This window comes from Pristiophorus japonicus, chromosome 13 (assembly GCF_044704955.1).
Source record: "Pristiophorus japonicus isolate sPriJap1 chromosome 13, sPriJap1.hap1, whole genome shotgun sequence".
NCBI lineage: Eukaryota > Metazoa > Chordata > Chondrichthyes > Pristiophoridae > Pristiophorus > Pristiophorus japonicus.
In genome coordinates this window covers 119,508,377-119,521,169 of record NC_091989.1, presented here as the reverse complement: position 1 = coordinate 119,521,169, position 12,793 = coordinate 119,508,377, and positions in this window count along the sequence as shown.

Below are 12,793 nucleotides of genomic sequence, written 5' to 3'. Positions count from 1 at the left end.
ATGTCATCTTGGCTCAGTTGGCCATGCTATCGCCTCTAAATCATGGGTTACACCAACTCATCTTAATTGGTGGCCAACTATAAAAGTCACTTGGCCAACTCATAAAATCACAAATGATCCCAGTGAGTCTTTCCGGGTCTCCTTGTTTAACTTGACACATTGCACACCTGCTCTCTGTAACAGCAGCAGAACTCATGTGATTGAAATAAGTAAGCCCTGGACTTCTGGCATTGGAGCTGTAGTAGCCCAAGCAATATACGATAACCTGCAACTACTAAGGTAACGTGAATTTTGACCTATGTGGGTATGTCTGCATTTTCTCAAAACCCGCGCACTTTATTGAACAATATCTTCATACTGTTATTTTGTCTTAAAGTATATCGTGCAGTTATTTTTAAAACTACAAACTAGCTAGAAATTTAATTTAATCTAATACTTTTATTTTCTTATGTTATGTATCAGTAATGTTATTTCTCTGTGATATGACTCACAGCAAACGGGATAATTTCTTTGTCTATTATGTCATTCAGAATGTTTTTTTAAATTCATTTTCTGGATGTGGGCATTGCTGACAAGGCCAGCATTTATTGCCTATCCCTAATTGGCCTTGTGGTGGTGGGCCTTCTTCGTGAACTGCTGCAGTCCATGTGGTGAAGGTGTTCCCACAATGCTGTTCGATAGGGATATCCTGGCGTAACAGTAAAATGCAACTGAGTATGATTTGTTTCCTGTAATTAGTACATGGGAATATAAAGATTAAAAAATGACTAATAGATAGATATACATTCCTCGCTTTGCTCTCTCTTGTCATACATGGGTCTCTCATGGCAACAATGTATTAACAGATAAGAGTTTGTAACTAAATGAGGACCTCTGGCCGAGTGCAGAACCATTAATAAAATAAATGAATAGAGTTACCTGTTCCAGTATCAGCACAAAAGCTAACTACACATGTCTGGTAGCTCTTGTCCTGTCAACAAAATGACAAAAAAAAATTCTATGTGCACCTAATTAAGAAAGGACATGCATTTCTATAGCGCCTTTCACTACCTCAGGATGACCCAAAGCGATTGCCAATAAAGTATGTTTTTCAAGTATAGTCATTGTTGTAATGTAGGAAAATGCAGCAACCAATTTGCGCACAGCAAGCTCCCCTAAACAGCAATGAGATAATGACCAGATAATTTGTTGTATAATGTTCTGTGAACAGTTATACCTTGAAGAAACTACATGACCTAGTTTGGAGTCTGCAGCGGAATCGCTAATATCACCAACAACCTGTCACTTGCAAATAAATGACACGGGTAATATTTATCAATTAGTAACCAGCTGAGGACCACTTTTGTAACACTCACGCTGTCATGCTCTCGATGGGAATGTTGAACTGTCTAGTTTTTCCCAACCTAGATATTGGCAGCCAGCTAGTTACTGTGACAGTCACAATCGGCACTCACTTACCTTCATCTCTCCAGCTGCAAGGTAGGCTGGAAGGAGATGGGACAGGCTGTTTTTTTTAAATGTAAAAGAAATATTAAAAAAATGAAGGGAAAATTCTCGAGGAATAACTTTAAGATCCTTTTTAACATTATGGATCTGCTTCTTTGAGTGTCCATACGTAAATACAATGAGTAACCATTGAATACAGTCACCTAATCCTCACTGTATGAGATCTCCTGTGATCAATATTCTGCTTTTTATAATTAGATGTACTTGTTCAGAATCCAAGATAGCTAGCAGCAGCAGTTTAAACTTCTGGGGCTAATATTCCTGCTTGTAATTTTAGCAAAAAGTAAATGTAAGTTTATAAAGTGTTGGGATGTAGTAGAAAGTGTTAATGGATTGTTCAAGCATGTTTTGCTTTGCTCTGACAGTTCCTTCCCTTCCAAAAATTAATTGAGATGAAGACTCAAAGAGTTAGTGAGAAAGCTTATATTTTGCCGAAGCACGTTACTGGACACAAAAATGTGTATAATTTTGTGTTGCAGTCGAATCGAAAAGCGGGTTATTTGCTTCAAATGAAAACAGGCATGAGTGTGCTTAAGGAATATTATCAGCACAGGCACAGGTGGAGTCAACACAGATTTAGGAAAGAGAAATCATGCTTGACAGAGTTTTGAGTTTGTAACTGCCTGTAGCAGAATAGATAAGGGCTGACCAGTGGATGTGGTGTATTTGGATTTTCAGAAGGCATTCGATAAGGTGCCACACAAGAGGTTATTGAACAAAATTAGGGTTCATGGGATTGGGAGTAATATAGAAGCATGGATTGAGGATTGGTTAATGGACGGGTCATTTTCGGGTTGGTAAGCTGTAACAAGTGGGGTGCCACAAGGATCGGTGCTTGGGCCCCAGCTATTCACAATCTATATCAATGATTTGGATGAGGGGACCAAATGTAATATATCCAAGTTTGCTGATGATACAAAGCTAGGTGGGAATGTAAGTTGAGGAGGGTGCAAAGAGACTTTAAGGGAATATAGATAGGCTAATTGAGTGGGCAAGAAATGGCAAATGGAATATAATGTGGAGAAATTCGAAGTTATCTAGTTTGGTAGGAAAAATAGAAAAGCAGAGTATTTTTTTAAATGGTGAAAGATTGAGAAATGTTAGTGTTCAGATGGAACTGGGTGTCTTTGTACACAAATCACTGAAAGTCAATATGCAGGTACAGCAAGCAATTAAGAAAGCAAATGGTATGTTGGTCTTTATTACAAGAGGATTTGAATAGAGGATTAAAGACGGCTTACTGCAATTATAGATGGCTTACTGCCCTAGCCCTAACCTCGCATCTTTCTCTAGTTTCTCTCCGATCTCCCCTCAAGACCTTTCCGAGCTCATCCTGCCCATAAGAACATAAGAAATAGGAGCAGGAGTAGGCCATGTGGCCCCTCGAGCCTGCTCCACCATTTAATATGATCATGGACTCAGGTCCACTTCCCTGCCCATTCTCCATAACCCCTTATCGTTTAAGAAACTGTCTATGTCTTAAGTTTATTCAATGTCCCAGCTTCCACAGCTCTCTGAGGCAGCAAAATCCACAGATCCACAGAGAGAAGAAATTTCTCCTCATCTCCGTTTTGAATGGGCGGCCCCTTATTCTAAGATTATGCCCTCTAGTTCTAGTCTCCCCTATCAGTGGAAACATCCTCTCTGCATCCATCCAGTCAAGCCCCCTCTTAATCTTATACTTTTCGATAAGATCACCTCTCTTTCTTCTGAACCAATGAGTAGTTGCCCAACCTACTCAACCTTTCCTCATAAGTCAACCCACTCATCTCCCCCATGAGACCCACTTTCTGCTCCCTTGACCCCATAAATGCTATGTTGGCCTTTATTACAAAAGGATTTGAGTATAAGAGTAAAGACATCTTACTGCAAATATATAGGGCCCTGGTGAGACTGCACCTGGAGTATTTTACAGTTTTAGTCTCCTGACCTAAGGAAGGATATACTTGCCATTGAGGGAGTGCAATGAAGGTTCACCAGACTGACTCCTGGGATGGGGGGATTGTCCTGTGAGGAGAGATTGAGTAGACTAGGCCTATATTCTCTAGAGTTTAGAAGAATGAGAGGTGATCTCATTGAAACATATAAAACTCTTACAGGGCTTGACATGGTAGATGCAGGGAGGATGTTTCGTCTGGCTGAGGAGTCTAGAACCAGGGGTCACAGTCTCAGAATAAGGGCTCGGCCATTGAGGATTGAGATGAGGAGAAACTTCTTCAGTCAGGGTGGTGAATATCTGGAATTCTCTACCCCAGAAGGCTGTGGAGGCTCAGTCTTTGAGTATATTCAAGACAGAGATCGATAGATTTTTTGATATTAAGGGAATCAAGGGATATGGGGATAGTGCAGGAAAGCAGTTGAAGTAGAAGATCGGCCATGATCTCATTGAATGGCAGAGTAGGCTCGAGGGGCCAAATGGTCTGCTTCTGCTCCTAATTCTTATGTCTGGAGCAGCTCGCAGGTGCTCTGCATTGGCCAGAAGTGGGGCATGGTGAATACTCTGAGGAAACAGAACATCAACCAAAGGAAAATAACAATACATTGATTAAGTTGATTAGGATAATGGTGGCTCTACCGTTTAGACCCTAAGGTCTGAGATTCCTTCCCTTAACCTCTCTGTTTCGCCACAGCTCTTTCCTATAAAACACGTTAAAATGTACCTCTTGGGCCAAGCTTTTGTTAACCTGCCCTAATGTCTCTTTCTTTGGCTGGTTGCCAGTCTTTGTCTGATTATGTCCCAGTGCAGAGCCTTAGGATGTTTCACTATGTTAAAGGTGCTATATAAATGCAAGGTCGATGCAATTAAGGAGAAGCTAGATAAACACATGAGGGAGAAAGGAATAGAAGGTTATGCTGATAGGGTTAGATGAAGAGGGGTGGGAAGAGGCTCGTGTGAAGCATAAACGCTGGCATAGACCAGTTGGGCCGAATGGCTTGTTTCTGTGCTGCACGTTCTATATTTGTAAAGTTGTTGTTAAAAGTAACCAGCCAGTAGTAGTTGATTTAGACAATTCTGAAAGACAGCGCAAGCGCTGAAGGTGCGAGATTTATTTTCTACAGAGGTTTGGGGGCATTCAACCCCCCCCCCCCCACCCCCACCCCATAGAAATTTAAATTGTTGACACTTTATTTGGTACATTTTACAGAGCTAAGTTTTAAAATGTTCTGCATTGGCCTTTCCTACAAGACACACTACAATTGTCCAGTGGTTCTGTCTTGGAGATTTTTTTCATATTCTATTGATTTAGTTTATTTTGACGAATTCTTGGCTTAGTCAGGTTTCAAACTTTGGCCCAGCACCCGAGTATAGTTAATTTAATTTCTGAGTCCGGCACCTTATATTAACCGAGGTGTCCAACTGGTATTTCCGCGCCACTTTTGTATCTGAAATGTGGCCCTTTGAATGCTTTGCCTAGGAAGTCAGGCCTGATGTGAGACAAATCCCGATAACAAAGGGCACGATCAGACCCAGAAGGGCCGAGTGCGCGGGTGAGGCAGTTATACAAAGAATTCAAGATGTGCTCTAGCCTTCGGGATTAGTTTGTCCTGAATTTGAATATATTTGAGATTCAGTTGCGTCATTAAATGTTTCTGTTCTGTCACTACAGAGTAAACCGAGCAATTTTGTATACATTTTGAAACGTGCTGCAAACCAAAACGATTGCTTTAATCAGACTATTGTGAGCTGGTGATTTGGGAATCCCTACAGAGCACAGCGCTGTGGACATTAATATTAAAATATCTCGTGCAAGTATTCTACAGCAGATTGGATTGAAATCTTAACAATACAGTCATGCCAGATTTTAACCTCCATTCTAATGCGATTAAAGACGGATAATAGGCCCGAGATTATTCAGCAATGAGAATAAATTGTGGGATCTTTCACCAATTTCCTTGATGAACTGCCTTAAGAATAATTTTATTTTATACCTCTACCCCACCTGACAAAATTATTAGAATCCTGAACGTCAACTACATGTCAGCGACGAAAGGAGCACCTAATCCTATTATGTGAACTTACTGCCTTTGTACCACTGATAATCATAATGCAAATGAATAGAGAATGAGACAAAGGGGAGTAGGAGAGAGAGGGGGAATGATAAAGAAGGAAAAAGGAAGTGAAGCAGGGACAGAGTGAAGAGATGGGAGAAAAGGGGATGGAGGGAATGAGAAAGGGAGTAGACTGCATCAGTGAGACCAGGAGAAAGGGGATTAGTAGAGTTTGAAAGCAACAGCTCAAGGTTTGCAAATGTGCTGTGGACCATTTTGTCCTTGGAAAAGAATTTCAAAAGTGAGAATGACCTTTTGTTAACACGACATGCGGTAATACCCAAGTGTCAGTATGCAGCCCATACTGAGTGATCACAGATACACTCAACGAGCCGTTACATTCCATGAAGAGGAAATGCATGTAAGGATGCAAGGGAAGGAACAGTTTTTGGTGAAGGCTGTGGGTGTTAACGACACCATGCTGCTTCATGGGCATGAGGGTGAGCAATTAAAATTGACTGACCCGCTTAGTACAATGCAAGTGCGGAAAATATCTCTGGCTCTTTTGCCTGACCTAGTAATGTCTCTAAGCTTCTTCCTGCGTTGTCTGACCAAGGGTTGTGTTGTCATTCAGTGCCCTAATCATCTGCTTCCATTGGCTGTGAGGCAATCTTTCATGGAGCTCTACAGTTGCTCTGTGTCAATGAGTTTGCAGATGACACTAAGCTGGGTGGCAGGGCGAGCTGTGAGGAGGATGCTAAGAGGCTGCAGAGGGACTTGGACAGGTTAGCTGAATGGGCAAATGCATGGCAGATGCAGTATAATGTGGATAAGTGTGAGGTTACCCACATTGGTGGCAAAAACAGGAAGGCAGATTATTATCTGAATGGTGACAGATTAGTAAAAGGGGAGGTGCAACGAGACCTGGGTGTCATGGTACACCAGTCACTGAAGGTAGGCATGCAGGTACAGCAGGCAGTAAAGAAAGCAAATGGCATGCTGGCCTTCGTAGTGAGGGAATTTGAGTATAGGAGCAGGGAGGTCTTGCTGCAGTTGTACAGGGTCTTGGTGAGACCACACCTTGAGTATTGTTGGCAGTTTTGGTCTCCTAATCAGAGGAAGGATGTACTTGCTATTGAGGGAGTGCAGCGAAGGTTCGCCAGACTGATTCTCGGGATGGCAGGACTGACATATGAGGAAAGACTGGATTGGCTAGGCTTATACTCACTGGAATTTAGAAGAATGAAAGGGGATCTCCTAGAAACGTATAAAATTCTGACGGGACTGGACAGGTTAGATGCAGGAAGAATGTTCCTGATATTGGGGAAGTCCAGAACCAGGGGATACAGTCTAAGGATAAGGGGTAAGCCATATAGGACTGAGATGAGGAGAAACTTTTTTCACCCAGAGAGTTGTGAACCTGTGGAATTGTCTGCCACAGAAAGTTGTGGATTCCAGTTCGTTGGACATATTCAAAAGGGAGTTAGATGTGGCCCTTGCAGCTAAAGGGATCGGGGGGGGGGGGGGGTGTATGGAGAGAAGGCAGGGGTGGGGTACTGAGGTTGCATGATCAGCCATGATCATATTGAATGGTGGTGCAGGCTTGAAGGGCCGAATGGCCTACTCCTGCACCTATTTTCTATGTTTCTATGTTTCCATCCTCTGCCTCACTTGCTTCAACAATAGTTCCATCACTGTATCTGTGATCTTGGGGACATTCAGCCCTCCTGCAGACAGGCCAGACATTTTATATCTCTGATCTTTGCTACAGTGAAAACAATTAGGATGATGCCCATCACTTGAAGCTGCTATAGACCTTTGAATCCTGCAACAGCTTACTACTGCCCAATGGGGGAAGCTACCAATCCGAACCATTTTTGATGCCTGGAGCTGATCTGTCATACAATGATGCTGACAACGAAATTACAGTGGGGTCAATGCTCATGACACTGGTTAGGCCCAAATCATGTTCTGCCCCCCCACCCCCGCCCCCGCCCCCGCCCCCGCCCCCGTCCAAAGGTCTGTACTGAGTCAGCTGATCTCAGATCTCAGATCTCAGCTGTTGGCAATAGAAGTGACAATATAATTAACTTCAGTTAGGGAGGATAATTTGGCGAGGAGTCCTACCTCTAGTTGGTATGCAGTGACCCCTGCTTGAAATGCATTGCTGTGGGCATCAAGGGAGAATTGGAATGGGCTTAGCTATGATGCCCCTTGTGCTGAGGAGGCTTGTCAACATTCACTGTCTGCTCACCTATGAATAATAACCACTAGAGCAAAGCACTTGAGAGCACCACTGGAACCGTAACATGGCAAGGAGTTAATACCTTTTAGGAGAGGAGCTGAGGAGGTAAGAATATTGGCAGAATGGGGGAAAAATCAGAGCAAATAAGCAAAACTGGAGGATACACGATGAGGAAATGTGTGCTATGATTCATATTTCACAAACAGGTTGATTTGACCTTGCAAGTGGGATATGCTGAGTGTACAAATGGGATTTATATAATTGGTATCCCACAGCTCCTCATCATGCATTCTGTTTATATCACATGTTAGGTTGGTGGTTTAAATAATAGATGTTAGTTATTTAAATATTAATCTTAAATATGAATTATATCAATAAGTGGAGTGATTCTGGCGATGCCACTGCAGACATTATCTTCCCACAATGCTGTTCATTCTTAACTGAAGTATCATTAACATGCAATTTGAAACATGTGTCCTGGAAGTGACGTGATCATATATGGTCGAAAGATAAATTAAAACCAGGACGCTAAACTGGCTTAAAGCCATTAGTAGGTACACCAGGCTAATATAAAACAAATGGACACAACCGAATCTATGATGGCAGCTAATGGCATCTTATTTTTATTGGATACTGGTGTGGGGTTGGGGGAGATAATGCCCTGTTCAGATTTAAAGACCCTTCTGGGTTTACCATACAGTAGCTAGCATTGTGCAAATTACACTTTAGACAATTTTAATGAATGTTTTCATGCTCCCAGCAAGGAAAGAGTGAAGTGGGAGATTTCATTAAAATGGGACTGTTTTCACATGCATTTACCGTATACATGCATAACGGAAACGGTATAGCATTGAAGACACTACTTGTTAGGATCCTGTCCTAAACGAAACATTAAACCATGTTGGTCAGTTCCCACAGCATCAAGAAGTGAATTTGAAGCACAACTGGTTGGGCTGAAAGGTGGGTGTTATTAAAGATACAGTCCACATTCTTAACAACTTCTATTTAATGTACAGAACGTTTCTCCAATAGCTAGCTCTGAACACTAATTCAAAGTTCCCAGATCCAATCAGAATTCCCGTGTGCACTGGGGAAACCCTGCTTTGTTTGAGCCACCAGGTCTAGATCTGTTCTCCAACAAACACCCCAACTTGTGAACAATGGGCTTCAAACAGTCCAGGTGGCTGCTGGTTTTCAGTATATCTTATCAACAATAAGTGACAGTATTTATTAACAGAATGGTACCACAATTGCGATGTGTCTCCACTTTTTTTTTTAGCTGCATTTAGTTTCTGACAATATACAGAGAGGTGTTTGAGGTGTATAGGAATGTTTTGGTAAAATACTGATCAACAGCTGGAGCCCTATTGCAATTCTATCTTCTTGGTTCATCCAACAACAAAGCATAGGTTTTGATCTTACTGAGAGCTGATTACTGCTCTGAGAGCCTATTAACAAATGACCTTGTGAAATCCATTAACAGTGTTACACAGGTTGCTGCTCGTCACTGCATGGGAATCTAGGAATTCTATGGGTTTTAGGTTCCTTCCCCACCCACTCCCCTCGCTTTAACCAGATGGATATTGAAATACACTCATCTAGGTATAAACACAAGTAAAGAATAATAATGAAAACTCCCAATTAATAAAGCCCCTCCTGCCATCACCATTTTACTTGTATTGCATCGATCAGCAGCAGGCGTGTGACACCATCACAAAACCAGCTAACGGCAGAAAATAGCCAATCCCCACAAATGGACGACATCGATTTTGAAATCTACTTAATGCATGAAAATAGAGAAAAAAAGGTAACCACTGTTTGGAGCTAGTTACCAAAAGAGAGGCCTGTTTATTTAATCCATGTTCTGTCGCTTGATGTTTCCCCTTCAGATTTTTGTTTTTTGATTATATGCAGTGGGTGAAACTTCAGGGGTGAAAATAACAATCTCTTCGGGAGGTTGTGTTCACCGGGAGTGTGTCCGGGCCGCCAACATTGTAGCCGCGATTCTCCCAGCTGTGTTGCCTGCAAGTGCAGTTCCCCGCCGGCAGAGCGGGATTGTGAAATCGCCCTTTACATCTCCATGCCAGTATCTGAAAGCTAATTAGTTGCCATTGTCCATATGCGCGATGGCATTGAGGTCAGAGAGTTCCTGCTGTGCGAAACACAGACCTGACGATTTCCTGCACTCTTTTATTTTTTATAACGCTAATGTGGGGAGGTGTGTGAATGGAAATGAAAATCATTTTCACTGGCACGATAAAGGAATCAAAAAGCTCCTTAATCTGCACAGCTGGGACTGGTTGGTCCCACAGCAGGAAATGCTGTCAGCAGGAGCTCGCTCACTCTTCATGATAATGTCATCAACGCCAAGGAAACGGCAAAAAGAAAATTGACTGTCAATTTGAGCGAATCAAATAAAAATAATCAATTATATTGTGCATTGCAGTGGGAATTAAATCGGCCAATAAGTCAGATAATACGGAGAGGGTACTATCTTCTGAGCACTGAATGCATCTTAAGAGAAATGGAAACACATTTCAAAATGTTACATTCCTCGATGAGAATCTTTAACTGTGTGACAGGCATGTTTGAGTCTGACCATTCAAGGCAAGGTACAACATGTGTCTAGTGTCTGGTCCTGGCTGAGTAACTGAAGGGGGCTTGAGCACTGCTGGTGACTAACGACCTGGGCCAGAACCATTGCTGAGGTTCACATGTCCTATTAGACAGGGGATCGTGTAGAGGGAATGAGCTTTAGCTGCTGTTAAAAGTTGAATACTATTATAATCTGTGTCTATGATGATGTCTTTTTATGTGTGTGTGTGTGTGCTTAAATTTACTCAGGAAGATTCAGAGATCAACAAAACAATAGAAAATCCTAATGGCTAGTGTAAGAACCTGACACGATGAAATACAGTGCTGTCAAGTTAAGCATTTTGTATTAAGATTCTGGCATTTTGTACATAAATAGATGGATTTTTAGACTATATACAAAGACCCTATATGATACCCAGATACACTTGGGTAACAAGAAATATTTTCCGGTTAAATATGTTTGCATTGTAATTTATTAATAATAAACCACAGAACAAATTATGAAGTCAAAACCAAATTTTCTGGAAGTGTGTAAAATAATGAAAAAAGAACTAGGTGTTGGTGTATAAGGAAATAATGCCACTGTTGTATTGTTGAGTAGCATGCTGTAATATTAATTGCAGTTAATATTCTCTTGTTAATTGTATTTTTGTTATTTATGTTGCATTTACTCTGTAAACGTAAGATATTTGTTACATTTTTAGAATAAATCCAGTTACATATCTATTTGTGATAGTTGTCTTTTGTGGTAAAGATTCTGACTGTATAATAGTCTGCCATTTTTCTGCCCTTTTTCCTTTGCCTTGTATTCACCAGTCTGCTATGCTGCCTTTCATTGCTGCCATATTGAGAAATTAGCGAGAATGTGAAATGTAATGCTGTCAGTATTGGTGCAAATGAGAGGCCCTCCCAGAACCAGCCTATTGATGCTGGAGCAAAGCCTACTTTAAAATAAATAAATGTACTGCAGCCTTCCCTCCTCTCTCCCTTTGGATTTTCTTCTCTTTTCTCTCCTCTCCAATAGTCATCAGTTGTATAGACTGATCATATGGTTCGATGGCATCAATTGTATGGAACTGCTGCTCTTTAGGCATTGTGTGTAGATTCCATCACTGAGCTCACCTCATGCCATAATGTGAAGTCAGCTCATTTATATAACTTCACGGTGCACTGGGAGCACTTGGAGTCGGGGGGATTCCGAGGTTTCTTAAAGACCTGTTACTTACCCTCAAACCTCTCTTGGGGAGGAAATGGGCAGAGCAAGTTGCAGAATTTGAACTGCTCCTTTAATATGAAGCTGTTTTGAAGTTGTTGCTGAGGGAGGCCCTTGAAGGAAGGATTGTCCTTGTTGGAGCTGAGGTGCTATCATCCAATGGAGAACAACACTATAGCAACTTAGGGGTGGAGGTGGGGGTAAGAGTTAATGCTGTCTCACCTGTGCACTAAATCTAGGAGCAGGTGAAGAAATTTGCTGGTCCCAAGAAATCCCAGGTAAAAGTAAGAAGAAAGACTTGCATATATATAGCACCTTTCACAACCTCAGAACATCCCAAAGCACTTTACAGACAATGAAGCATTTCTGAAGTGTAGTCACTGCTGTAATGTAGGAAACACTGCAGCCAATTTGCGCATAGCGGCTCCCACAAACAGCAATATGATAATGATCAGATAATCTGTTTTAGTGGTGTTACTTGAGGGATAAATATTGGCCAGGACATTGAGGAGAACTCCCCTGCTCTTCGTCAAAATAATGGCAAGCGATCTTTTATGTCCACCTCACAGGGCAAACAGGGCCTTGGTTCAACATCTCATGCGAGAGGTAAGTAATGCTCACATTATGCGTAATTGTACAATGTTGCTTTCCAGTGCATCTTGACAGCACTTCATTGCCAACTTGGTACAGAATCATAAAGGATGAAACACTCAGCATTCTGACCAAGTGTTCACACATAGTCCAAATGCACTGGCATGCCCAGATTCTAAAAGGGAAATGTGCCTTGCTGGCATTACAAAGTGCTTGCTGTATTACATTCACCGTGGCCAGGAACAAAGCAACTTGCTGCCAACACAGGTACCTGCATGCTGCGCATTCACTGATTCGCTTCAGGTGGCTGCTACCCTATCCAATTGGGTGAAACATGACCCCCATTGTCCTCATTCCAACTTGTGTGCCTTTGTGTGCCTTACAGGTGAAGGGTGCACGTCACAAAAATAACACCTGCCGACTGCAGGGGTTCACTTCATCCAACCCCATTGACTTCTTATGAGAAGAGGGAACGAGAGATTCTAGGCATGAGTTCTCCTGCTGTTGCTTGGAAGGACTCCGTGATGTCATAGTCATCTTAATCTGACATAGCTCTGTCAAGCCCGTGTGGTGGCTGATGTGCAACGGTCACCACATGTTAAAAAAAATCCATGCACAGGCATCTTCCACCCCCTCAACTGGAGTTTAGGACT